Below are 25,597 nucleotides of genomic sequence, written 5' to 3'. Positions count from 1 at the left end.
ATAATGGAGAGGAAAGAGATGTAATATCTTGGTCAGATATTAGAGTTAATGAAAAATACACAATTTAAGTCAACAATTCTGTTTTTACAGTGATTTGGTCACCAGAAGAGGTAGAGAAGACCTTATCTGCCTGGGTCTTCTTTCTCTTCCTTGGCTTCTTGGTCCGACAGCCTCCCTCCTCGCAGCCCTCACTGTCCTCCCAACAGCACTCCTACTTTCTCAGGGATCATTTCAAACTGTTTTTTTTACAGTATGAAAGTTAGTGGCAGAAAACTCAGAGGCATAAAACAGCATAATGTTTATATTAGGTTAAATGCTTTTTTTTAAAAAAGCAAAACAAAGATGTAACACAGGGACATTTTAAGTTTCCAGAGTCTTCTCAGTGCTATTAAACTAAAAATGTGCTATGATATAAAAAGAGATGTGATTTTTCTACTTAATTTTAATGGCTAGATAGGTAGAAGATAACATCTGGACACTTTGAGGAGTCATTTGTACTTAATATGGATCAGGATGAAATTGAGCCCTGGAGGCAGGACGTCAGACAACCCGGGAGGTTGTTTCATAGCAGTGGGTTTTGAACTGAAGTAGCAGTGAGAATTCAGTACATCCGTGTTTGGAAGTGGCTATCTTCTCAGGAAGGATTGAGTCTATTGCTGTCATTAGTTTGCTGTACTTGTCATCACACAAACTGTTTCTCTTTTGTTTCTGAGTCAGGGTCTCATGTATGCCAGAATAATCTCAACCTCACTGTGTAAACAAGAATAATCTCAGATTTCTGATCTCCTGCCTCTATTTCTCAAGACACCACAATTCATACTCATAAATTTTTATCATTCAAAAATTAAAAAGTTACTAATAACTTTTTATAATATTTTTGATAAAAATATTTAGCTAAATCATTTTGGAGAATAAAATGACACAAACTTATTATTCCTGTGGAGGAGACCATAGGATTTGCTGCCAGTTGTCCATGAGTCTTGTAGTAACTTAGAATTGTCCATAACACTGAAAACAAGCCATGTTTGTGATTGTATCGATTAGGACTTTAGGCAACATGCAGTTTCATTCATCACCAACATATTTTGAACTAATTATCTAGCTGTGATCCCATTCTGCTATACTGTGGAAGACTGTACTCTCCCTAGACAAGGACATCATTATAAACATATGCCTCTCAGTCAGACCAAGGGACTTCTGAAAGTGCAAATTTTCTAAAGCGGGGTAATGATAAATATGGCCCAGGAGAATTCTGCGGTGAGCGAAGTCTAAAGAGGCTGTGCATGTAAGATTTGAACTGACTGTAAGAAGACTCCAACCATCAGGATCTGCCTTCACTCTCCCAGAAGACAAAGAAAGAGACAACAGGCATATGTTGGAGGGATTGGTGCCTTCGGAGGAGCTGGGACTCAAAGAAAAACAGAGGAGAATGGTGGTATGTCAAGTGGAGCAATAAAAGGTGGAAAACAGACACGAGCATCTCCATGCTGCATCTAAATGGCCTGAGGATGGGAAAGGCAGTCATTCACACTTGCTTATCCATGAAGTTACAGAGCCTGACACTGAGCAACCATTTACCAAGTTTATCTCTCAGAGAAGCCTGAGACCAACCCACTGTGAGTCTAATTTGATCTTGTTTGTTATAATTTTATTACCCTTATCATTGATAAGAATAGACTTATCTCTAGTCAGTACCCAGCTAAGATCACCAGAAATTAGAGAAGTTCTTTCTTGTTCAAGGGCAACTGGTCATGGACAGGATCAGCCCTCCTGATCACATCACCCCCCCACTCCCCACCCAGGGCCAGTTTTCCCATGATACCTAGGGAAGAGGTAGGACCAGTTCAGCACAGCCCTTAGACACGAACATGTCCCTGGGCAGTAGCCCAGACCAGGGATGTCCTCCTGTCCTTTTGTGGTAACAGACTACAGGGACACAGACTCAGACATAGTAGCCCCTGGTGCCAGTGCAGGCCAGGACCCCACCATGGTTCCAGTCAGCATTATCAGCTACTCACGTCAGACCGTTTCTCACTATGTTCCAGTCTTCAGTTCTGCCTCTCTTCATCCTGCCCACATTGTTCTGTTTCTTGCTCTCTTCCATTTCTCTACCATTTACTTGCTCCTCCTGGTGGGGCCCGGTGTCCCTGAGTGTCTGGGGACATCTCAGGAGTGGTCTTAGGCATGCTATGCCTTGCACATGCATTATGGCACTTGGGTGACCATGGCACATGGTCTGCCTGCCACTGCCCCAAGTCCTGGGCAGAGCTAGACTAGTGGTGAGCTCATCTTACCTCCCTGTCTGGGCCCCATGGTCTGGTGGTTAACTTGAACTTGGTCTTCATCCAGGTCCTCCTGAGTAGTCCCATGTGAGTGTCGTCTGTCTCCAGCTCTGTTCCTCTGAGGGCCCCATGATCTCAGGCAGGATTCTTCTAGTGTCAGGCTTGCTTTCTGCCTTGGAATACCACCCAGACCTGCAAACAGTAGACTGGTGTTGGTTTCAGACTAGTTCCCTGTCCAAGACCTCTGGCACCAGAATTGTTGTCATCTCAAGTTCTTTTTTCAGAAAATGTTAGGCTATTAATCATTCAGATGTTCATAGGTAAGAACACAGAGTATAAACATAGCCTCTCTCCTCTCTGCCACCTACTGACACACATGTGATATAGCTTCCACATTTATTATTAAATATATATTATACACATATTTAATATGCATACTATATCAATATACTATGCACATATTTATATAATATAAAATTACATATAATTATGTAATATATGCCTATATTATATAATATAATGTACATATTATAAATACATAGATATATTAATATACTATGTATAATATAACATATATAAATATTTAAATATATTTGTTTACTTAAACATTTCTTTAATTTATTCTATATTTATTTAATTAAATACATATATATATATATATATATATATATATATATATATAAACTTGCATTTTTTTCTGGACAAAGGGGTTGGTCTAGAATTAGGGCTTCCGTTGCTATGAAGAAACACCATGACCATGGCAACTCTTATAAAGAAGAGCATTTAATTGGCGCTTGCTTACACTTTCAGAAGTTTTGTCCATTGTTATCATGGTGAGAAACATGATGGCATGAAGTTAGAAATGGTACTAGAAAAGTTTGACATCATGATCCATAGGCAGCAGAATAAGACTGTGTTCCACATTGGGTGGTATATCTTGACACACATTCTCCAGTAAGGCCACATCTACTCCAAGAAGGCCACACCTCTTAATTATGCCACTCTCTATGGGCCAAGCATTCAAATACATGAGTCTATGAAGGTTACTCCTAGTCAAACCAGCACAGATATCAACATAAATTGTTAATCTGATAAAGAATTAAATAAATGCTTCTTTTCATGGAGTGTGTGTGTGTGGTGTGTGTGTGTGTGTGTGTGTGTGTGTGTGTGTGTGTGTGTGTACAGGCAGGTATGCAAAGGCCAGGAATCAATCTTGGGTGTCATTTCTCAGATACCATTCACATTTAGTTTTGGAGATAAGAATCTATTACTGACCTAAAATTTCCAAGTAGAGTAACCTGGATGTCCAGTGAACTTCAGGGGTCCATCTGTCTCTGCTTCAACAGTGCTGGGATTAAAAGTGTGCCTTCTCAGGATCTCCTTCCCTCATACCTGACTTTTGAAACATAGGGTCTAGAGTCCTAACTTGTATCCATGTGTTTACTGGGTAAACTCTTAACCATCAGACTTACCTCCCCAGCCCTATTTTACATCATTTTACGGCAGGCTAGACATCATAGGAACTGAAGCAAATGCATGAAAGCTAAAGGTGGCACAGCCCAAGCTATAATGAAGCAGGACACCATGTAAGAACTTCGTGAAAAATATGACATTTTTGGGTCAAGATAGGACCGGCATTGCTAATGAAGATAAACTCTAACCTTCGCTTCATTAGGAGGACTTTCCTGTATCATTAAGCATCATGCTGTCCAAGAAAATCTCCTAGATCACCCACACTTACCGTTGAATGGTAACTTTTACTCTGCAATAAAATTTGCTCCCAACTTCTAATTTTGTCTTGTCTTTCGATTATTCCTCTGATGAGAGGCAGGAAACACCAAGTGGATGTCTTTCTATCTGATCTAACTACCTCTTATTAAGATTTCCCCAGCCCTCATCATTCACCACAATTTCATGAACTTCTGGTAAATTTATGATTATCTGAGAGTAATGCTACTTCTTTCCTGTTAATGGGATATATTTTACATCTTCTTCTAACTATATAGATACTATGTACTATAGAAGAGTCTGTAATTCTCAACATATTTTTTTTCTTCATGATCAGTATGGGGGAATAAACCCTTGGTAAAGTACTTATGAAAGATACCATCATCATCATCATCTTGACTACATCTGGGATGAACCACAATCTGGAAATGGAGGGCACACCTTGAAAGTTGTTGTTTATTATCATCATCATCATCATCATCATCATCATCATCATCATTTTATTTATTTATTTATTTATTTATTTGTTTATTTTTGCTTGATTTGAAGTGGGTGAATCCACTCCTAATTCAAACCTTTGAGATAGGAAGATCCAAATCTTTAATGCAGACCCTGGGGTAGGAAGATGCACTTTTAATCTGAGCCACACCTTTTTCTGGAAGCCTATATAAAGGACACAGAAGAAGCAAGGTTTTGTTCTTTGTCTGCTTGCTCTTATCTTGTTATCAAGTTCATTTTGTGTAGGCTTAGAACATAAGAGCCAACTTTTTGGGGGATTCCAGCATCTACTGAATCTACACATCTACTAGCTGAGACAAGTCCAGCTTTGTGGACTGAACAATTTCTGGATTGTTATATTTATAGCCAACCATTGTTGGTGTAGTTGGACCATACCCTGTAGCTCATTCTGATAAATCCTTTATATGTGTGTGTGTGTGTGTGTGTGTGTGTGTGTGTGTGTGTAGGATAGATAGATAGATAGATAGATAGATAGATAGATAGATAGATGATAGATAGATATAGAAAGAGAGAGAGAGAGATTCAATCTATTGTTGTGCCTGCTTAGGATTGTGAACTGGAAAAAATCACCAAGGAGTCAATTCCGGTGCAATTGCCCTAGGGTCTCTTTTATTCAAGCTTGATGTTGGGCTCGACACTGAAACAGCAGGACAGGAGGTGAAGCCTTGAGCCATCAGTGGGACAAGGCTTTATAGGAAATGGCTAGCAAGCAAGGGAATTTCCAGCCTGGCAACCATCTAATTGAATGACTATTGTAAGCTGACAGATGGGTGCTCTGAAGCAAAACCATGAGCAATCACAAGCGGTCTGAAAGTACATCTGGAACCACCAGACTAATCTTGATTGGCTGTTGCTAGGGGGTTGCTAAGGAGTAACTCTACAGTATATGGTCCAGGGACAAGCCTTGGGGTCTTCCTGGTACTTGAGTGGAGCGTGGGTTCAGCTGCAGATCAAGTTTTCAGGCTCCTTTTCTTTTAAAATGGAGGCCAGTTCCAAGATGGAGTAGGTTTGGCCTCTCACTATAAGTTCTGCCACTCTAGAAAACCCTAAATAATACAGACTTCTACATTAGAATCTGAATTAATAAAATCTTATGGAGGAAAATAAAATATGTGAATGGGAGTCCAAAAGCAAATATGCATTTCTAGACACCAAACAAAAACTCTCAAGTAAGGCGAGCTGTAGTGTAGGCTGAAATTGGGGTATTATATAGAACGAGAAGGTGGCTACCTGGAATGAGAAGGTAGCTGCTTAGGTCACAGCCTTATACAGGAATATTGAGTAATACTCATGGCTGGGAAAAGTCTACCCTCCTTGGTTCCAAGCATCAAGAAACTTGTTGTGTATCTACAGAGTCTTAAAAAGAGAAAGAAATCCTAGGAAATCCTAACCTACCATAATCTGAATGTGCAAGTCCAAGGTCACATCATTAGTGTACGGTAGATACTTCAAGTCGATGAAATAACTTGAAAAGCAACCAGCCAGGACCTCAAAGAAATGCTAAGTCAGCTTAACAGAATTATTTTCATAGCTCAGAGAGACCGGGATACTCATGACCATTAGTTTCCACTGAAGAAGACCCTGGAAGTTCAAACTGTGGTAGGGGGTAAAGTACCAGGATGGAGAATAGGATTATCTAATGAAAAAAATTGCATATTAAGAAAGAGAAGCCCACAAATTGCCTGCAACTGATTTTAACATCATTATTCTAAATCATTGTCAGCACAACCACAGTCTATGAGAAGAAGAAATTAGAAGAATGGGAAAGAGTAGGATGGAAATATGACAGTGAAATTCATAGCCCATTGAAATAAAGCATAATTTGAAAACTGATTGACTGCTTGAATAAAATGGCAGTTGTATACACACACACACACACACACACACACACACACACACACACTTTTTTTTAGTGTAAATTCAAGATAACGTCATTGAAGATAGACCAGGCTGAATTTCACCAAAGCAAGGAAGTTACTACCAACCTGGGGCCACAGTGAGAAAGTCTTGTGAGAATAGTATTAGAAATCAGGCATAGGATATCTTATGGGAACCAAGATAAGGTGAAGACAGTCATCTTCCTGTAAGGATTGGAGCCCATGGACATCCCAGGTTCTGCCTCAGAAGCTACCGAAAGCACAGAGAAGGTCGAATGGAATAGATTCACTTGATTGCTTTGTCTTTTACTTGCTTCCCAAGCCTTCCTTAGAATCTCCTCATAGCTAAATCAAGTTCACAGTAGAAGGCAAGGAAACATAAGTCTACTGCGTGCATTGTCTGGTAGGGAAGGATAGATAAGAGGTTTGGCAACAGCCAAGGGGTGGTTGACTCCGGGATGATAGATTTGGGGTGGGGGGACTTAGAGCAAGCCATGCACTTTAACTGTTCAAAGTTTCTGCAGAGTCTTCTGCTCTCTCTTTTCCAGCCACCCGAGAGCCTCCATGCTAGCATGCTGAGAGTCAATCTTTGCTTGAAAGAGGCCATGCAGACATAGACTCTTCAGGGAAAGCCTTGCTCTACTGCTGTGTGGAGAGGACTTCATTTAAGATGATCCTTCCACTGAGCTCTCTAGGATGTCTCTGTCCTCCCAAATCTGCCTCAAGCTACAAGTAGAATACAAAAATAGCTTTTGCTGTCTCCATGGCTTTTCTTATTTGTATTCTGAGGAAAATCATTTAGACACAGAAGCAGAAAGTTCCACTTATTTGTATTCATTGTATCAACAGAAAATGTACAGTTCACATGACTGCCCAGCTTCAAAGGGATAATAAACATACCAATTTGGTGAACTGTAAAGACAGCAACTCGGGTTAAACTTGGGTGCAATTTAACACAAATGAAAGGGGGGAAAATATCCATAGGAAGGGATATGGAAGCAAAGTTTAGAGCAGCGACTCAAGGAATGACCATTCAGAGCCTGACCCACATGTGGTCCATATATATACAGCCACCAAAACTAGATGAGATTGATGAAGCTAGAAAATGAATGCTGAAAGGGACCAGATATAGATCTCTCCTGAGAGACCATCCAGAGCATGTCCAGTACAGAGGTCAATGCTAGCAGCAAACACCAAACTGAGAACAGGATCCCCTTGTGGGGAATTAGAGGAAGCATTGAAAGAGTTGAAGGAGCTTGCAGCCCCATAAGAACAACAATGTCAACCAACCAGAGCTTCCGGGGGCTAAACCACTACCGAAAGACTACACATGGACTGATCCAGGGCTCCAACTGCATATGTAGCAGAGAATAGCCTTGTTGGGGCACCAAGGGAAGGGAAAGCCCTTGGTGCTGCCAAGGTTGGACCCCCAGTGCAGGGGAATATGGGGGGGGCAATAAGGGGAATGTATAGGGGGAATACCGGTATGGGGAAGGGGGAGGAGAGGGAGTGGGGGCTTATGGACAAGAAACCAGGAAGGGGAATAACCTTTGAAATGTAAGTAAAGAAATATGTCTAATAAAATTTTTTAAAAAAAAGGAAAGAGGACTTTGCCACAACTATAGTGATGATGTCAGCTTGACTGGATTTGAAGCACCTAGGAAACATCTCTTTGGGTGTGTCTTGAGGAAGTTTCTAGAGAGGTTTAACCCATCTGAATGTAGTGGCACCATCACACGGTCAGGGACTCCAGAGTGAACAGAGAGGAAAAGTTGCGGAAGTCAGCTGAGCACCATCGTTCATCTGTCTGCTGCCTGACTGCAGACCCAGCACGGCCAGCTGCCTAGGGCTTCTTTCTACCTTTTCACCTTCCTGGCTGAGGTGCACTGTTTCATTGTTTGTTTGTTTGTTTGTTTGTTGTTTTAAATTTAACATTTTATTTAATGTGCTTTGCTCTCATGTGTCCCAGTATGCATGTGTGAATCCCCTAGAACTGTAGTTATAGACAGTTGTGATCTGCCTCGTGGGTGCTGGGAATTGAAGAGGGGGTTCTCTAGAAGAGCAGCCAGTGCTCTTAACCACATAGCCATTTCCAGCCCCTCCGTAGTACAGTTTATCCTCCAAACATGAGTCAAAATAAACACTTCCCTCCCTAAATGCCTTTGGCAGGTATGTGGTCACAGTGATAGAGAAATTACTGAATATTTATATTACTGAATATTATATCACTTCAAGTTGAATAAATAGAAAATAATTTTGAAAATTATTTAGTTCATAAAGGTTTCATGTTTTTCAAAACCTTACTCCAGATTATATGAACCAAAAAAGGCATTCGGTGTCAAAGTTCTTGTTCATTTTGAGTGTACAGCTGGAATTCAGAACGGTTGTTCTCATGATGAATAATGCATAGTAGACATCTTAATTTACTTTCAGAAGAGAGAACAAAAAACATGATCCTAGACAAGTAAAGTGTTGATTTTTACTTAAAATCTGGCATTAGATACAATTTTGATCAAAATACTTGTCCTTTTAAATGTCTTTTAATTTTGATAGAAGGTGTGTGCGTGCGCGCATGCATGTGTGTGTGTTTGTGTATGCGTGTGTGTGTGTATATGTGTGTGCGTGCGTGCATGTGTGTGTGTTTGTGTGTGTGTATGTATACGTGTGTGCGCGCACACACACACGCGCGCGCTATTCTTTGTAAGAACATTAGCAAGCTCTTCTGGATTTCTTCTGAGGCTAGAATGAAAATATTCAAATCTTTCTCCATTTCCTCACAATGAGCGGTTTGAATATTCATGAAATTCACCAGTGACGAAAGCATGGCCTCAGAGTAATTTAATTACAGTGTACATGTCAGAAACACTGGTAAGTGCTGGAGTCAAACGCTCACCTTTGCTGAATGTCACCCGCCGGGAACATTTGTTTGGCTTATGAAAGGGGGAGAAAGGGTTCTTCCACATTTCTCACAATGAATGTCCAGTGACTCCTTAACTTAAGAACTATTCAAGGAGGAAGGGACCTTGAGGCAGACAGGCAGACAATGTACGCAGATGTGAGCATTCTTCTGCCAGCTGGCAGTGCTTGAAGAAAATATAGCCCCTTCTAGACTTTTCTTGAAGTATATTTTTTTTAAACAGGACCAGATATATTTTAAATATTACTTTCTGGAATCTCCAAAATTGTCCTGAAATGTGATGTGTTGTGATGTGACTCTGTGTGTGTGTGTGTGTGTGTGTGTGTGTGTGTGTGTGTGTGTAAAATGAGGCCCAATTTTGAGGTGAGGTTGTGTTGACTTCCTCCTTCAGTCATTCAGGAAGTTTTTAGTCAGTGTTACTGTGTGCCATGCTTTCTTCTTGGTACTGAGGAAACGAGGAACAGATTCAAGTCCCTGACCTCATAGGGATTACATTTTTATGGGTGACAGATACAACACTGATATGATATGGTAGCTGATAGTGAATTCAGTATAAGGAAGTGAGCGAATGAAGGTGTTAAGATGTATGAACTTAAGGTGTAGGCATTTTATACCAAATTGTTACACATTTTTATTAATAAAGTGACACTTAAGCAGAGACTTGAAATAAGCCAGAGTTTATACCTTGTACTCATTTAGAGAAAGGTAAGTTCAGGTTGAAGGAACAGCATGTACAAAGCCTCTGAAGCAAGCCGATTGATCTGCTTTAGATACGTCGACGATATAAAAATTTTAAAGATGTCAGCATAGATGAGACTCTGCTTTTAAATTTAAAAAATCCTGAGGAAAAGCCTATGCACAGCTTTCTGTAACACAACACACATTTTGCTCAATTAGATCTTCCACAGGAAGGATGGTGGTCCTGTAAGATTACAGGACAGCTGAAGATTTCCTAATCCAGTGGTAGATAAGTAGTCATGGTAACATCATCCTGCAACATGCTGCTCATGTGTCTGTGCTGATGCTGCCAGTTCTGCAAACACATTGCATTCAGTTAGGCACAGTACATCATATGTATAATAGTTGATTTTGTCAGCTTCTTGTGATGAGAAGCACCGAGGAAATTAGTAAATCACATCATTTTGATGTCCAAAGGTATTTTCTGAGACTATTAAATCATAAGTGTTCTGCCTAATCAACAGATTAACACCAATGGATTTTTAATATGACCATTTGAGGAACAGTGAAATTAAAATGCATGGAGCAAGTTACTAGAGGGTGGGTCTTGTGGCTACATTCTTCCTTATCCCCTTCCTATATCCCCCTACTCTCAGCCTCCTCTTTAGCAAGGCATGAAGCTCAACCTCCACCACACACCCCTGCATGGCGTCCTGCTTAAGAGTATGTGATCAAGAAAACACAGCTGAACTCTCTGAAGTTCATCGGCAACATTTGAACACATGATTGATCATAAGCATTGAAACTGATATGGCGTCTATATTCTAGCTGAAAACTATCCAGTGAGCAGAAATGTTTCTTTCCTTTGTAATCCTGAACATACTGATTTCTTCATATGAATATTTACAATGGAATTTCTTGAAGTTGGAGGCTCTCAAGCTAAAACTTCCGAGTGGCATGATCATTTCTTCCTCTGTCTTAAAATCTCTACATGAAACTTCTGATTTACTTCTTGCAAAGATATTAAGGAAATTTTCCTTCAAGCCCAGCCCTCAAGAAAAAAATTGATCTTGAAGCACAGAGTTTGGTGGTTAAGAACTCTTCCTTTGGGGTTTGCTGACCAGGCAACAGGGCTTTCCTGAAAGGCTGTCTGATTACATGCACCATATGAGGATGCTTCCCCAAGCTCCCAGTTTCTTGCTACATTTTCAGAGTGCTCTATTACCTGGGTTTAACTTCAACACACAAACTGGATTCCATCTCCAGACCAAAAAAAAAAAGTCATCCCAACTGTTTCTCCTTAAACCTATCTCATATGTCTGCCTAGGAACAGGCACTTCGATCATTCTCTTATAGAATATATGCAGATATATGGAGATGGGAATCAATGATCCAGGCTATAGTCTGTGCACTCTCCCTTCCCCATTTGAGTTATAGAAAACTGGCTTCCTACCCACCCTTATATTTAAGGAAACATAAATGAAACTGTTAGTATTGAAGAGACAGACACCTGAGTGGAGAGGATACTGTAGAAGGTGACCTTAGCATTAAAAGCTATTAGTGATAACTCATGCAAAGTCTGTTCTAAGGAATACCTCACCTCCATTACAAACCTCCCCTTCTTCTCCACGTAAAAGTTAGCAGACTCCTTGAAATCTTCAGTGGTCCAGCCAATAACCGCATACTGACGTTGGCCAAGGTTTCAAAAGTCTGCGTTTAGTGTGGTTTGAATGAGAATGTCCCCGACGTGCCCAGATGTTTGAAGACAGTTTAGAAGATTTAGGAGGTATAAACTTGCTGGAGGAAATGTGTCACTCGGGATGAGCTTTGGATGTCCCGGATGTCCATATTGTCACCCCATTTCCAGTCTCTCTCTCTCTCTCTCTCTCTCTCTCTCTCTCTCTCTCTCTCTCTCTCTCTCTCTCTCTCTCTCTCTTGCATTTAAGGAAGCTTGTACTTGCTGACACAGTCCCCACCATCATGGACTTGTGTCCCTCTGGAAGCATAAACTGAAATAAACTTCTTCCTTCTGTAAGTTGCCTTGACCCTGGTATTTTATCATAGCAACAGAAAAATAACTAATACAATCTGAGTGTTACACTTCCTCTGTAAAATGGGAGGTGACAATTCCCCCCAAAGTTCTCCAGCACACCATGAAGTGTAGTTTTAGGGCGTGACAGTGACTGTTATCAAGGCAGTGGTGGCAGCGAATCACCTTAGTGTTATTCAGATATCAAGGGTTGGTTGGTTGTTTTGCTTTGTCTTTGTTTTTCTTAACCCACAGCTTGAAGAAACTGATAATTGGGAGATACCTAGATAATTATGAAATTGAAAATACAACAAATATAACAAATGGGCACAGAATGTAGAGAGAGTATATTTTAGATGTTTTTGGTGCCTACTTAAGAATTGTAATCATATAATTGACAGTAAGTCTCATCTGTTTTTCTTGAAACTCTTATGCATGTTCTTTTAGCTTCTATTTGTGGAATTCTTATGGGGAGAAGAATCTATCCTGGGAAGTCTGAGTCAGTAACAGCATGGGACACGTGAAATAGAGGCTTTGCAAAATTTGAATTGAGACCAAAATCCATTGTACTAATTAGACACTGGAGTCTTTGCATAATTACACATGCTCAAGGGACATGACAGTGCTAGCTGTCTCTCATGGCTGCTGTCGTTTGAGCGCTGAAACAAATTCCACTGTAATAAGTACCATCTCTGGGTTTGTAGCTTGGAGATACAGTGATATTGTCACAGAATAATGATTGGTGGGGCCTCAGAGACTCAGTTTTCCGCCCTCTTACACCCGCATTATATTTCATTGTTATCAAATGAAGTAAAGAAAGTAATTGCCTTAAATTCTGTAAAACTCTAACTCCTTAATCAGAAGAATTGATATATAACTCTAGAATTATATTCAATATGCTTTCGGGTTATTTCACATAATGTTTTGCATATTAATAAGTAATGCAAGATACAAAATGCTAGAGTGTCCATGATAATACAGCCAATCATTTTCATAATTAAAGGCATGGAAAACCCAAAATGGGTAAGAATATTTGCAGCTACCAATCTGAGAAGATATAAAATAAGTGTTATATACGAAGCTGTGGAAAATGGTGTACCCTACGGAAGAGGGAAACAGTAACTGTTGTAGAGGGGGAGGTGATGCCATCCATCAGCATTAAAAACATACTCTTTGTCCCAAGAAGTCCCATGATGTCCTCATTGTCATACTCAAACATAAATCTTAAGCTTTATGAACAACAATATTTATTGTAGCTTTCCACAACAATAACAGAAGTAAAGGAGATCGAAATGTCTATGTGGCCACTAATAATTACAACACAAACATGTTAGATAGCATCTTATGTCATTTCTTCTTTTGGTTTCAATTTCTTTCTGATCTGGTGCCTTGTATGACTTACTTCAGAAGATACTTGGCACAGATGAATGCAAATAAAAATGAAATCAAGAATGTTTGCTTTTCTGTTTTCAAAGAACAGATCCTGACCTAAACAGAATGTTAGAAGGCTTGTGCAGTTGAGTAAGAAAACCTTGTTCCCATAGATTTAGGGAAGAAAATCCTGAGGCTTTGAGGATAGGGCAGCATTGGAGGTGAATTAGGCATGTGCCCTCAAAGAATTAATTTTCTATTTGAGGATGAGTCTCAGGGTAAAAGTTAACATGATCATAGATTATTTCCACTTGTGTGACTGAGAAGAACATTAGGAAAATGACAAAGCCCTTGACTACATGAGAGGTCTTGATGGGTGACTGAGACTAGAGTGGGAGAGCTGTTTGGTGTGACTAAAAGGAGCACTTGAGAGAGCCCATGAGTGAACTCCATTCACTGTTGTAGTGAGAAAATCCAAAGGTCAGAACTGGAACCAGCGGTGGCTGGATTCTACAGGAATCACCACTGAGAAACATGCATGAAAACACACAACTCTGCAATTGCCCACTCTTGTGGAAAGCCACCAAGGGCCACATGTGTGGTGACTCTGTCAGTGCCTTCTCAGTTTCACAGACAACTTGCAGAATTCAGCCAAAGAGTGAAAAATATGACTTGAAAGACATTAATTTATGACCGTCCAAGAGAGTGGAATCCTCACAAAAATGAAGTTGAACAAAGAAAATTCAGTGCCTTCTATAGCTGTTCTAGTAAAATGAGATAACTTCTCACACCATAGAGCAGTCAGGAATACATGCTGATTAAAATTAGTGAGACATGTAAATATGTTCTGATAGAAAAGGTCTGTATTTTAAATTTGAATTTTAAAAAAGAGTGAGTTAGATTATTTTTAGTTCAGCTGTTCCTTCAGTGGTGCTTCATAAAAAGGAGCTAGAAACAATTTGAATAGTTTTTTATTGACATTGCACAAACAAATAAAATTCTGTTTTCTTAAGGAATTACAAAAAACACAACCAAACAGGTGAAGAAATTGAACAAAACTGTCCAGGATCTAAAAATGGAAATAGAAACAATAAAGAAATAAAAAAGAGACACAACCCTGGAGACAGGAAATCTAGGAAAGAGATCGGGAGTCACAGACACAAGCATAACCAACAGAATACAAGCGATAGAAGAGAGAATCTCAGGTGCAGAAGATACCATAGAAAACATTGACACAATCTTCAAAGAAAATACAAATGTGAAAAGTTCCTACCTGAAAACATCCAGGAAATCTAGGACACAATGATAAGACCAAACCTAAGGATAAAAAGTATAGAAGAGAGTGAAGATTCCCAAATTAAAGGGCCAGTAAATCTCTTCAACAAAATTATAGAAGAAAACGTCCCTAACTTAAAAAAAGAGATGCCTATGTATATACAAGAAGCCTACAGAACTTCAAATAGATTGGACCAGAAACAGGACCCAGAATTTTGCTGCATACAGAAAACGTACATCAGTGACAAAGACAGATACTACCTAAGAGTAAAGGGTAGGAGGAAATTTTCCAAGTAAATGGTCCCAAGAAACAAGCTGAAGTAGTCATTCTAATATCTAATAAAATTGACTTTCAACCAAAAGTTATCAAAAAAGATAAGGAAGGACACTTCATATCCATCAAAGGAAAAATCCACCAAGATGAACTCTCAATTCTGAATATCTATGCTCCAAATGCAAGGGAACCCACATTCATAAAAGAACCCTTACTAAAGCTCAAAGCACACATTGCACCTCACACAATAATAGAAGAAGACTTCTACATACCACTCTCATCAATGGGCAAATCATGGAAACAAAAACTAAACAGAGACACAGTGATACTAACAGAAGTTATGAATCAAATGGAATTAGCAGACATCTATAGAACATTTCATCCTAAAACAAAAGAATACGCCTTCTTCTCAGCATCTCACGGTACCTTCTCAAAAACTGACCATGAACACTGGTCACAAAATAGGCCTCAACAGATACAAGAAGATGGAAAGAATCCCATGCATCCTATCAGATCACCATGGACTAAGGCTGGTCTTCAATAACAATAAAAACAACAGAAAGCCCACATACATATGGAAGTTGAACAATGTTCTACTCAATGATAACATGGTCAAGGAAGAAATAAGGAAATTGAAGGCTTTTTAGAATTTAGTGATAATGAAGGCACAGCATATCCAAACTTATGGGGCACAATGAAAGCAATGTTAAGAGGAAAACTCATAGCTCTGAGTGCCTCCAAAAAGAAACTGGAGAGAGCATACACTAGCATCTCGACAACACACCTGAAAGCTCTAGGACAAAAAGAAGCAAATATTCCCAAGAGGAAAAGACATCAGGAAATAATCACATTCAGGGCTGAAATCAACTAAGTAGAAACAAAAAGAACTATACAAAGAATAAAAAAAAATCCAGGAGCTGGTTCTTTGAGAAAATAAGCAAGATAGATAAACCCTTAGCCAGACTAAACAGAGGGCATAGATATCCAAATTAGCAAAATCAGAAATGAAAAGGGAGATAGAACAGCAGAATCTGAGGAAACTAAAAAAAAAATCAGATTCTACTACAAAAGCCTTTACTCAACGAAAGTGGAAAATTTGGATGAAATGGAAAATTTTCTCGACAGATACCAGGTGCCAAAGTTAAATCAGGATCAGATAAACCATCTAAAAATCTCATAACCCTTAAAGAAATTGAAGCAGTCATTAAAAGTCTCCCAACTAATAAAAGCCCAGGACCAGACGAGGTCAGTGCAGAATTCTATCAGACCTTCAAAGAAGACCTGATACCAACTCTTCGAACTCTTCCACAAAATAGAAACGGAAGGAACTCTGACCAATTTGTTCTTTGAAGCCACAAATACACTTATAACTAAACCACACAAAGACCCTACAATGAAAGAGAACTACAGAGCAATTTCCCTCATGAATATTGATGCAAAAATACTCAATAAAATTCTCACAAACCAAATCCAAGAACACAGCAAAATGATCATTCACCATGAACAAGTAGGCTTCATGCCACAGATGCAGGGATGGTTCAATATACAGAAATCCATCAATGTAATCCAATATATAAACAAACTCAAAGAAAAAAAAACACTTGATCATCTCATTAGATCCTGAGAAAGAATTTGACAAACTTCAACACCCCTCCATGTTAAAAGTCTTGGAAAGAGCAGGAATTCTAAGCCCATATTTAAACAAAGTAAAAACAATATACAGCAAACCAGTAGCCAATATTAAACTAAATGGAGAGAAACTTGAAGCAGTCTCACTAAAATCAGGGGCTAGACAAGGCTGCCCACTCTCTCCCTCCCTATTCAATATAGTACTTAAAATTCTAGCCAGAGCAATTAGACAACAAAAGGAGGTTAAAGGAATACAAATCGGAAAGGAAGAAGTCAAAATATCACTATTTGTAAATGATATGATAGTATACTTAAGAGACCCAAACATTCCACCAGAGAACTCCTAAACCTGATAAACAACTTCAGCAAAGTGACTGGATATAAAATTAACTCAAACAAACGAGTAGCCTTCCTCTACTCAAAGGATAAATAGGCTGAGAAAGAAATTAGAGAAAGGACACCCTTCACAATAGTCAGAAATAACATAAAATACCGTGGTATGATTCTAACCAAGTGAAAGATCTGTATGACAAGAAATTCAAGTCCCTGAAGAAAGAGATCAAAGAATATCTCAGAAGATAGAACGATCTCCCATGCTCATGGATTGGCAGGATTAATATTTTTTAAATGGCCATTTTTAAATGGCCATCTTGCCGAAAGCAATGTACAGATACAATGCAAGCCTCATCAAAATTCCAACTCAATTCTTCATAGAGTTAAAAGAGAAATTTTCAAATTCACTTGGAATAACAAAAGAACCCAGGATAGTTAAAACTATTCTAAACAATAAAAGAACTTATGGAGGAATTACCATCCCTGACCTCAAGCTGAATTACAGAATAATTGTGTGAGAAACTGTATGGTATTGGTACAGAGACAGGCATGTAGATCAATAGAATAGAATTGAAGACCCAGAAATGAATCCACACACATCTATGATCACTTGATCTTTGATAAAGGAGCTAAAACCATCTAGTTGAAAAAAACAGCATTTTCAACAAATGATGCTGGTTCAACTGGCAGTCAGCATGTATCTTCTTTTACAAAGCTCAAGTTCAAGTGGAGCAAGGACTTCCACATAAAACCAGATACATTGAAACTAATAGAAGAGAAAGTGGGGAAGAGCTTCAAACACATAGGCACAGGGGAAATTTTCCTGAACAGAACACCAAGAGCTTATGCTCTAAGATCAAGAATAGACAAATGGGACCTCATAAAATTGCAAAGGCTCTGTGAGGCAAAGGACACTGTCATTAGGACAAAATGGCAACCGACAGATTGGGAAATGATCTTTACCAATCCCATAACTGGTAGAGGACTAATATCTAATATATAGAAAGAACTCAAGAAGTCAGAGTCCAGAGAATCAAATAATCCTATTTTAAAAAAATAGCTAAACAGAGAATTCTCAATTGAGGAATATCGAATGTCTGAGAAGTACTTAAAGAAATGTTCAACATCTATAGTCATCAGAGAAATGCATATCAAAACAACCCTGAGATTCCACCTCACACCAGTCAGAATGGCTAAGAAAAAAACTCATGTGATAGCAGATGGTGGTGAGGATGTGGAGAAAGTGGAACACTCCTCCATTATTAGTGGGTCTGCAAGCTGGTACAACCATCCTGGAAATCAGTCTGGCAGTTCCTCAGAAAATTAGATATAGTGGTCCTGAGGACCCAGCTATACCACTCCTGGGCATATACCCAAAAGATGCTCCAACATATAACAAGACACGCGCTCCTCTATGGTCATAGCAGCTTTACTTATGATATCCAGAAGCTGGAATGAACCCAGATGTCCTTCAACAGAGGACTCAGCTACTAAAAACTATGACTTCATGAAATTCCTAGGCAAATGGATGGGACTAGAAAATATCATAGTGAGTGAGTTAACCAAGTCACAAAAGAACACACATGGAATGCACTCACTGATAAGTGGTTATTAGCCCAAAAACTTGTAATAACCAAGATATAATTCACAGACCATATGAACCACAAGAAGGAGGAAGACCTAAATGTGGATGCTCAGTCCCTCTTAGAAGGGTGAACAAAATACTCACAGGAGGAATAAAGAGTAGAGCAGAGACTGAAGGAAAGGCCATCCAGAGACTGCCCCACCTGGGAATCCATCCCATAAGCAACCACCAAACCCAGTCACTATTGCTGACGTGAAGAAGTACTTCTTGCATCAACCTGATATGAATGTCTCCTGAGAGATTCTGCCAGAGCCTTACTGATACACCTGAGGATACATGTGGCTAACCATTGGACTGAGCTTGGGACCCCAAATGGAGGAGTTAGGGGAGGACTGAAGGAGCTGAAGGGGTTTGCAATTCCATAGGAAGAGCAACAATATCAACCAACCAGACCCTTCAGAGCTCCCAGGGACCAATCCACCAACCGAAGAGTACACATGGGGGGACCCATGGCTCCAACCTCATATGTAGCAGAGGATGGCATTGTCTGGCACTAATAGGAAGAGAAGCCCTTGGTTCTGTGAAGGCTTGTTTCCCCAGTATAGGAGAATGCCAGGATAGTGAGGTAGAAATGTATGGGTAAGAGGGAGAACATCCTCGTAGAAGCAGGGGGAAGTGGGGCAGAAGAAGGGTGAACAAGGAAAGGGGATAACATTTAAAGTGTAAATACATTAAATAGCCACTAAAATGCAAAAATCAAATAAATAGTCTGAACTTGTTAACTTTACAGATGCTCAGCACACACAGATAGTCTCTCTTGGACAGTCGGTACTTTGTCCAAGGGAATAACTATTCCTACCCTAATCAGGCTAATGTGAAGTCATGCTTCTTCGTACTATGTCTTAAGTGTGAAAATGATATCAGGGGATGTAAAGAGTCACTGATAACAGGATACACTGTCAATCAATGAAGCCTGGGCTTTGAGAATGTTGCTGTTGTGATGGGGGTGGGAGAGAGGGATAAGGTCTAGGAAGGCATCCTTTCATCAATCTGAAAACATCTCTTAATTTCTCGTTTTGCTTCCTCACACATCTTGTACCTTCAACATTTTCATGTAGATAGATTTTTCACTCTTTCTTCTGCAAGGGAAGCACATATGGTCCTGTCACTGACACACAGCATACCTGGAATGGCCATAGGCCCTGCACATATGTGTTTCTGTGTCATAGACCCTAAGAAGCCTGCTAGGTACTGAGCTCATGCAAATCTGGATGCTTTCCCGTTGTTGTTCTGAACAATTCTCTTACAGACTGTGGGACAGCTTGGTGCGTTTGTAGGGGCTGTATTGTTGAGTGCCAACAATGGATCTGTCAAATGCTGCTCCTCTGTGAGCACACATTGTCAACTGGAAGAACTGGAGCTGAGAGCTCCTAGATCCTGCGCTGCCTAAGATAGACAGCTGCCATTACAGGGACTAGAAACATGGAGGGAAAATAAGCCACTTGACTTCTGGATTAATTAGTTATTTCTTGATACATACATGTTTGATTATGATAATTTCTACATACAATATATGATACAAAAGATAAATTCTTATATACAATATTCAAAGCAAATATGAATACTTTGAAAATTGAGGTGAGTAGATATTTGTTAAGATCGTCCCAAGAAAAAGATCACACAACATCCCAATCGGTACCAATTTGATTTCTCAATATCATGTGATCAGAGTGTGTGGTATCTTCAGTGATAGTATCTTGTTATGGTGAACAATCAAGAGCAATGGCGATTTGCTGTATTGTTGTGGAGGATCTCCAGCGTAACCCTGACCAGCAACTTGTGGTATCCTACACGTGACTGGAATATTTGAGTAGCCTATGGCTTCAGGGAGAAACATTAGACTTTTTGTAGGATAACTCCAGTTAAAATTTTATATGGATATAAAGAGTCTGTATATAAAGTTTATAAAATACAGGGTCTCCATACGCTTTATCAGATAACCCTTCATATTACTTATCCCTTCTCTGACCTACTTTCCATTCTTCTCTGCAGCTGAACCTCATTCTTGTTATTAGTCCTTTCCCCTTTATGTCTCCTTTAAGGTTTTGCCCCCCCCCACCTACCAGCAATAATCCTCCAATTTCATGGATTCTATCTAAGTTAAACACATGAATCTACAGATGTGATGCTAAGCGCCATGTATGAGCAAGCACTTGAGAATTATGTGCTTCCCTTGCAGACGAAAGAGTGAAAATTCTATCTACATGAAAATGATTAAGGTACAAGATGTGTAAGGAAGCAAAACTTGAGAAATTAAGAGATGTTTTCAGGTTGATGAAAGGATGCCTTTCTAGACCTCATTCCTCTCTCCCGCCCCCATCACAACAGCAACATTCTCAAAGCCCAGGGTTCGTTGATTGACAGTAGGTCCTGTTATCAGTGACTCTCTACACTCCCTGATGTTTTTGGTGTTAGGATATATACCCAAGAGTGGAATGGTCGGATCTTGAAGGAGATGGATTTGAAACTTTCTGAGGACCCACCTTATAGATGCCATGGTGGCTGTATGAGTTTGAGCTTCCACCGTCGATGGAGGAGTGTTTCCCTTCTTCCAAGCCTTGCCAGCATGGACTGTTACTTGTGTTTTTGATCTTAGCCTTTCTGGAAGATAGAAGATGGAATCTCAAAGTCATTTTGACTCGCATTTCCCTGATAAAGATATTGACCATTTTTTAAAAAAATAGTTTCTTGGCCATTTGAGTTTCTTCTATTGAGAATTCTGTTTAAGTCTGTACCTTATTTCTAAATTTGATTTTTTTTTGTTATTTTGATTCTTGAATTCTTTATATATTTTGAATATAGAGTCTCCTATTGGTTGTGAAATTGGTAAAAATCCATTCTATAAGGTGCCATCTTGTCCTATTGACAGTGTCCTTTACCTTACAGAAGCTTTTCAGTTTTATGAGGTCCCATTTTGAATTGTTGATCTTAGTGTCTGGGCTATCAGTGTTCTGTTCAGAAAGTGATCTCCTGTACCTATGTGATCAAGGTAATTCCCCATTTTCTCTTCTATCAAGTTCATTGCATCTGGTTTTATGTTGAGGTCTTTGATCCACTTCGACTTAACTTGTATGCAGGGTTATGAATCTATTCTTTTACATGCAGAATCCAGCACCATTTGTTAAAAATGCTGTCATTTTTTTCTCAGTGTTTATTTCTGGCTTATTTATCAAAATCAGGTGTCCAGATTTATGTCTGGGTCTTCAAGTCGATTCCACTGATAACCATATCTGGTTTTATGCCCATACCATGCATCTTTAGCTCTGTAGTATTACTTGAATCAAGGATGGCGATGCTTCCAGTTGTTCTTTTATTGATCAAGATTGTTTTAGCTATCCTGGGTTTTTGGTTTTCCATATGAAATTGAGAAGTGTTCTTTAAAGTCTATGAAGAATTGTGTTGGAACTTTGATGAATATTGTGTAGAATCCATAGAAAGTTGCATGAGGTACAGCGAAGAAGGTATATTCTTTTATGTTTGGATAAATGCTCTGTAAGTATGTAAGGTGTCACTATGTGGTTTAAGCTGTAGTAGTGTTTTGTTTGTTTTTCCTTTTTTGTTTAATTTTGTATTGCAACTTGTGCACCCTTGTGTTTGGGGCATAGATGTTAAGAAGTGAAATGTCATCTTGGGTGACTTTTTTTTTTTTTGATGAGTATGTAATGTCCTTCGCTATCTCTGCTAATTGGTTTTGGCTTGAAGTCTATTTTATTAGATATTGAAATGGCTACACAAGCTTGCTAATTAGTTCCATTTGCTTGGAATATCTTTTCCCAACATTTTACACTCAGGTAATGTCTGTCCTTGATGTTGAAGTATGTTTCTCCGATGCAGCAGGATGGATCCAGTTTTCAAATCCATTCTGTTAGTCGGTGTCTTTTTACTAGGAAATTGAGATCTTGATATTGTGAGATATCATAACCAATGATTATTGATTTATTTTATTTTGGTGTTGGTGTCATTGGTGTGTGTGTGTGTGTGTGTGTGTGTGTGTGTGTGTGTGTGGTGCACACTCATGTTCATTTCCCTTCTTCTGGTCTTGCTGACGTGAGATTATTTCTTGTGTGTTCTTGCATGTACTTAACCTCCTGAGGTTGGAGTTTTCCTTCCAACAGCTTCTGTAGTGCTGTATTTGTATACAGATATTGTTGGAATTTGACTTTATCAATGAAGCATCATATTTTCTGCATATATGGTGATTAAAAGTTTTTCTGGGTATAACAGTTTGGGCTGGCATTTGTGGTCTCTCAGAGTATGCAAGACATCTAAGCCAACCTGAGCCTCTAAGAATCTCCACTGAGAAGTCTGGTATAATTCTAATAGGTCTGTCCTAATGTGTTTCTCAGTCTTTCCCCCTTGTAGCCTTTAATCTCTTTCTTTGTTTTGTATATTTGTGTTGAATGTTGTGTATGTACATACGTATGTATGTATGTATGTATGCATGTATGTATGGTGTTTTGGTTATTATATGGTGAAAGGACTTTCTTTTCTGGTCCAATCTATTGGTATTTCTGTATGCTAATTCTTTAGGATCATTTTCCATGATTTTGTCGAAGACATTTTCTGGACTTATGAGCTGGGATTCTCTCCTTCCTAGACACCTATCATTCTTAGGTTTGACCTTTTCATAGATTTCGTGAATGTTTTGTGTCAGGAGGCTTTTATTAATTAATTAATTAATTAAACTTTTTTCACTGATGTATCCATTTTTTCTATTCTATCTTCAATCCCTGAGACTGTCTCGTCCATATTCTGACAGTGATGATTGCTGCTATAATTCCTGTTCCTAAATCTTTCATCACTAGGATTCCTTCAGTTTGTTTTCTTTATTGGTTTTGTTTTCACTTTCAAGTCTTTAATAGTCTGTTCTACTTATCTATCTATCTATCTATCTATCTATCTATCTATCTATTTATTTATTTATACTATCTGTGTTTTCCTAGATTTCTTTAAAATTCATTTATTTTCCTCTTAAGAATGTCTACCAGAGTCATATAGATGATTTTAAGGAATTTTCTTGTGTTTCATCTATGTTATTCAGGGTATGCTATGGTAAGATCACTTGGCTCTAGTGGAGGTATTGACCTACCCTTTTGTGTTTGTTTTGTTTTGTTCTGTTTTTATGCTGGTACCTATGCATCTGGGGTTGGTATGATTATACGGTTAGGTGCTGACTTCTGAATTTGTCTTTGTTGGATGAGTATTTTGTTCCTTGGTTTCTGTTTCCTCTCTGAATTTTCAAAAAGCGTGATGTCTGTGTGTTAACAGTCTGCTTTCCTGGCCTGTGCAGCTGCTGTGTTCACAAGGAATGCCTGCTGGTGTTGGAGGCTGGGATACTGACATGAGTTTGGGGGAAGGAAGGTTGGAGCAGGTCTCTGTGATCCCTGGTTGATGTCGTCACAGCAGAAAGGAAGGCTGCAGCACATTTCTTGCTATAAAGCTAGAAATAAAATTGGAGGGATGGGATCTCTTGGTCCTTGGGTGACCAGGAGGTGCCAGCCGGAGTTGGGTCTAGAACAAAGCAACAAGTGGGAAGAAGAAAGTAGGAGGGGAAGATCTGTGGGATGCACAGGAAATGGGAGCAGGAGGCAGGCAAGGCTGCCATGGTGTTCTGCTGCAGAGACGGGGATGGTGAGACTCTGGGATTGTTCTGGGGGAACCCAGCAAATCCTGAAAATAAGTATAGGTTTATAGTGATGTGATGATATGTGTTGATCTTGATTTGGGAAGACTCTTTCATGTCCCCAACCCTGTCTCTCTCTTTCTCTTCCTCCTTTCTTGTATCATGAAAATACATTCTTTTTTCCTTCCCTTCATCTTTCTTTTCACTAATTTGAAGGGTTTATTACTTTAACCTATCCTTTATTTCTGGCAAAGAACCTATGTAATTGTAGCCTTCCTCTGCGTATTATTTGCCAAGCAGGTATAAAAATGCACTGCAGTATAATTTAGTCAAAACCCAATTTTAGGTACTGAATTTTTGCTTCTGGCTGGGTGAGCATATTTAGCACTGTCCCTGCCCTTTCACAAAGCTTGAGGACTGAAGCAGGCAAGAGCACAACCACAGAGTGACATAGAAACTAACATTCTAGTGTCTCAGATTTGAAACTCTCATTGCTCTAGAGGTGATAGGGCCTGAGAGAATGCAGCCAACAAATGAGGCCAACTAAATCTCACGCCTTTATCCAGAGTCTCAGACAGTTTATTAACTCTGAGGGTTAAGAAAGTTCACAGTAAAGTTTTCATGAGTCCAAGAAGTATACACTCCCCCAGGACAAACCACAGTTGGTAAAACCATCTTTCATCCATAGAGGCATACAAACACTTAACTGAATCCATGACACCTGGGAGGAGCACAAAAAATTCATTCCAAGAACAATTCAGCATTTTGAAGACATTGAGGTCACAAGACATTTGTGTTGTCTTTGAAGTGTTCTCACAAGTGCTCAGAATTCTCCTCACATGACTCCATTCTTGGCCTGTGTTCCAACAGAAATCATTTCCGGTTATTTTTTTACTTAAAAGTTGAAAGGCAAAAATTTTTTGTGATCTCAAGAGAAAGCAGGTTTCATGGATGGGTTTAGACTGAGAAAAGTGACTAAGCAGGTTCTTACAATTGCTAAGCAAGATAAGGTTTCCCCATAGGTGCCAAAGCTATTTGTAATGTTGAAAATTAAGCTCTAAAGACTATGTAGAGAATGTGATACAACAGATACATGTAGTACTTCTTCTATGCTTATTAATTAGAATCTAGCTACTCCTTTTTGTTTTTGTCATTCATAAGATTTTTTCCTGTGCATTTTCCCCTAAAACAAGGATAAAATGACTGAAAGCAACATTATGTTTTATAAAAATGTCTACCTAATTTCTACTCATATTCAACAGTGACTTATTTTTAGGTATATATGTGTGTGAGTATATTGTGTGTGTGTGTGTGTGTGTGTGTGTGTATGTGTGTGTGTGCTGCACACATGCTACAGTACATATGTTGAGGAAAGAGGACAACCTTAACTGTCACTTTTCACTTACTATGCTTGTGG

The 25,597-nt window shown here is 39.1% G+C and overlaps 1 long non-coding RNA gene and 1 other non-coding gene across 2 annotated transcripts in view; both read right to left on the bottom strand.

The window, feature by feature from the left end:
* Positions 1-25,597, bottom strand: part of LOC102552767 (uncharacterized) — a 38,296-nt gene that overhangs the window by 4,631 nt on the left and 8,068 nt on the right. The window contains exons 3-4 of the long non-coding RNA XR_005493859.2: positions 21,041-25,036; positions 2,295-2,474 (exon numbers count right to left, since the gene is read on the bottom strand). This is a non-coding gene — a long non-coding RNA (uncharacterized LOC102552767). The remainder of the gene's footprint in view (positions 1-2,294; positions 2,475-21,040; positions 25,037-25,597) is intronic.
* Positions 2,569-2,695, bottom strand: LOC120097249 (small nucleolar RNA SNORA17). The gene has a single exon (XR_005494477.1). It is a non-coding gene; the product is annotated as a small nucleolar RNA SNORA17 (small nucleolar RNA).

The sequence above is a fragment of the Rattus norvegicus genome, chromosome 15 (assembly GCF_036323735.1).
Source record: "Rattus norvegicus strain BN/NHsdMcwi chromosome 15, GRCr8, whole genome shotgun sequence".
NCBI classification, from domain to species: domain Eukaryota; kingdom Metazoa; phylum Chordata; class Mammalia; order Rodentia; family Muridae; genus Rattus; species Rattus norvegicus.
The sequence above is the reverse complement of the archived record's forward strand: the minus strand, read 5'-3'. Positions and strand labels throughout refer to the sequence as shown.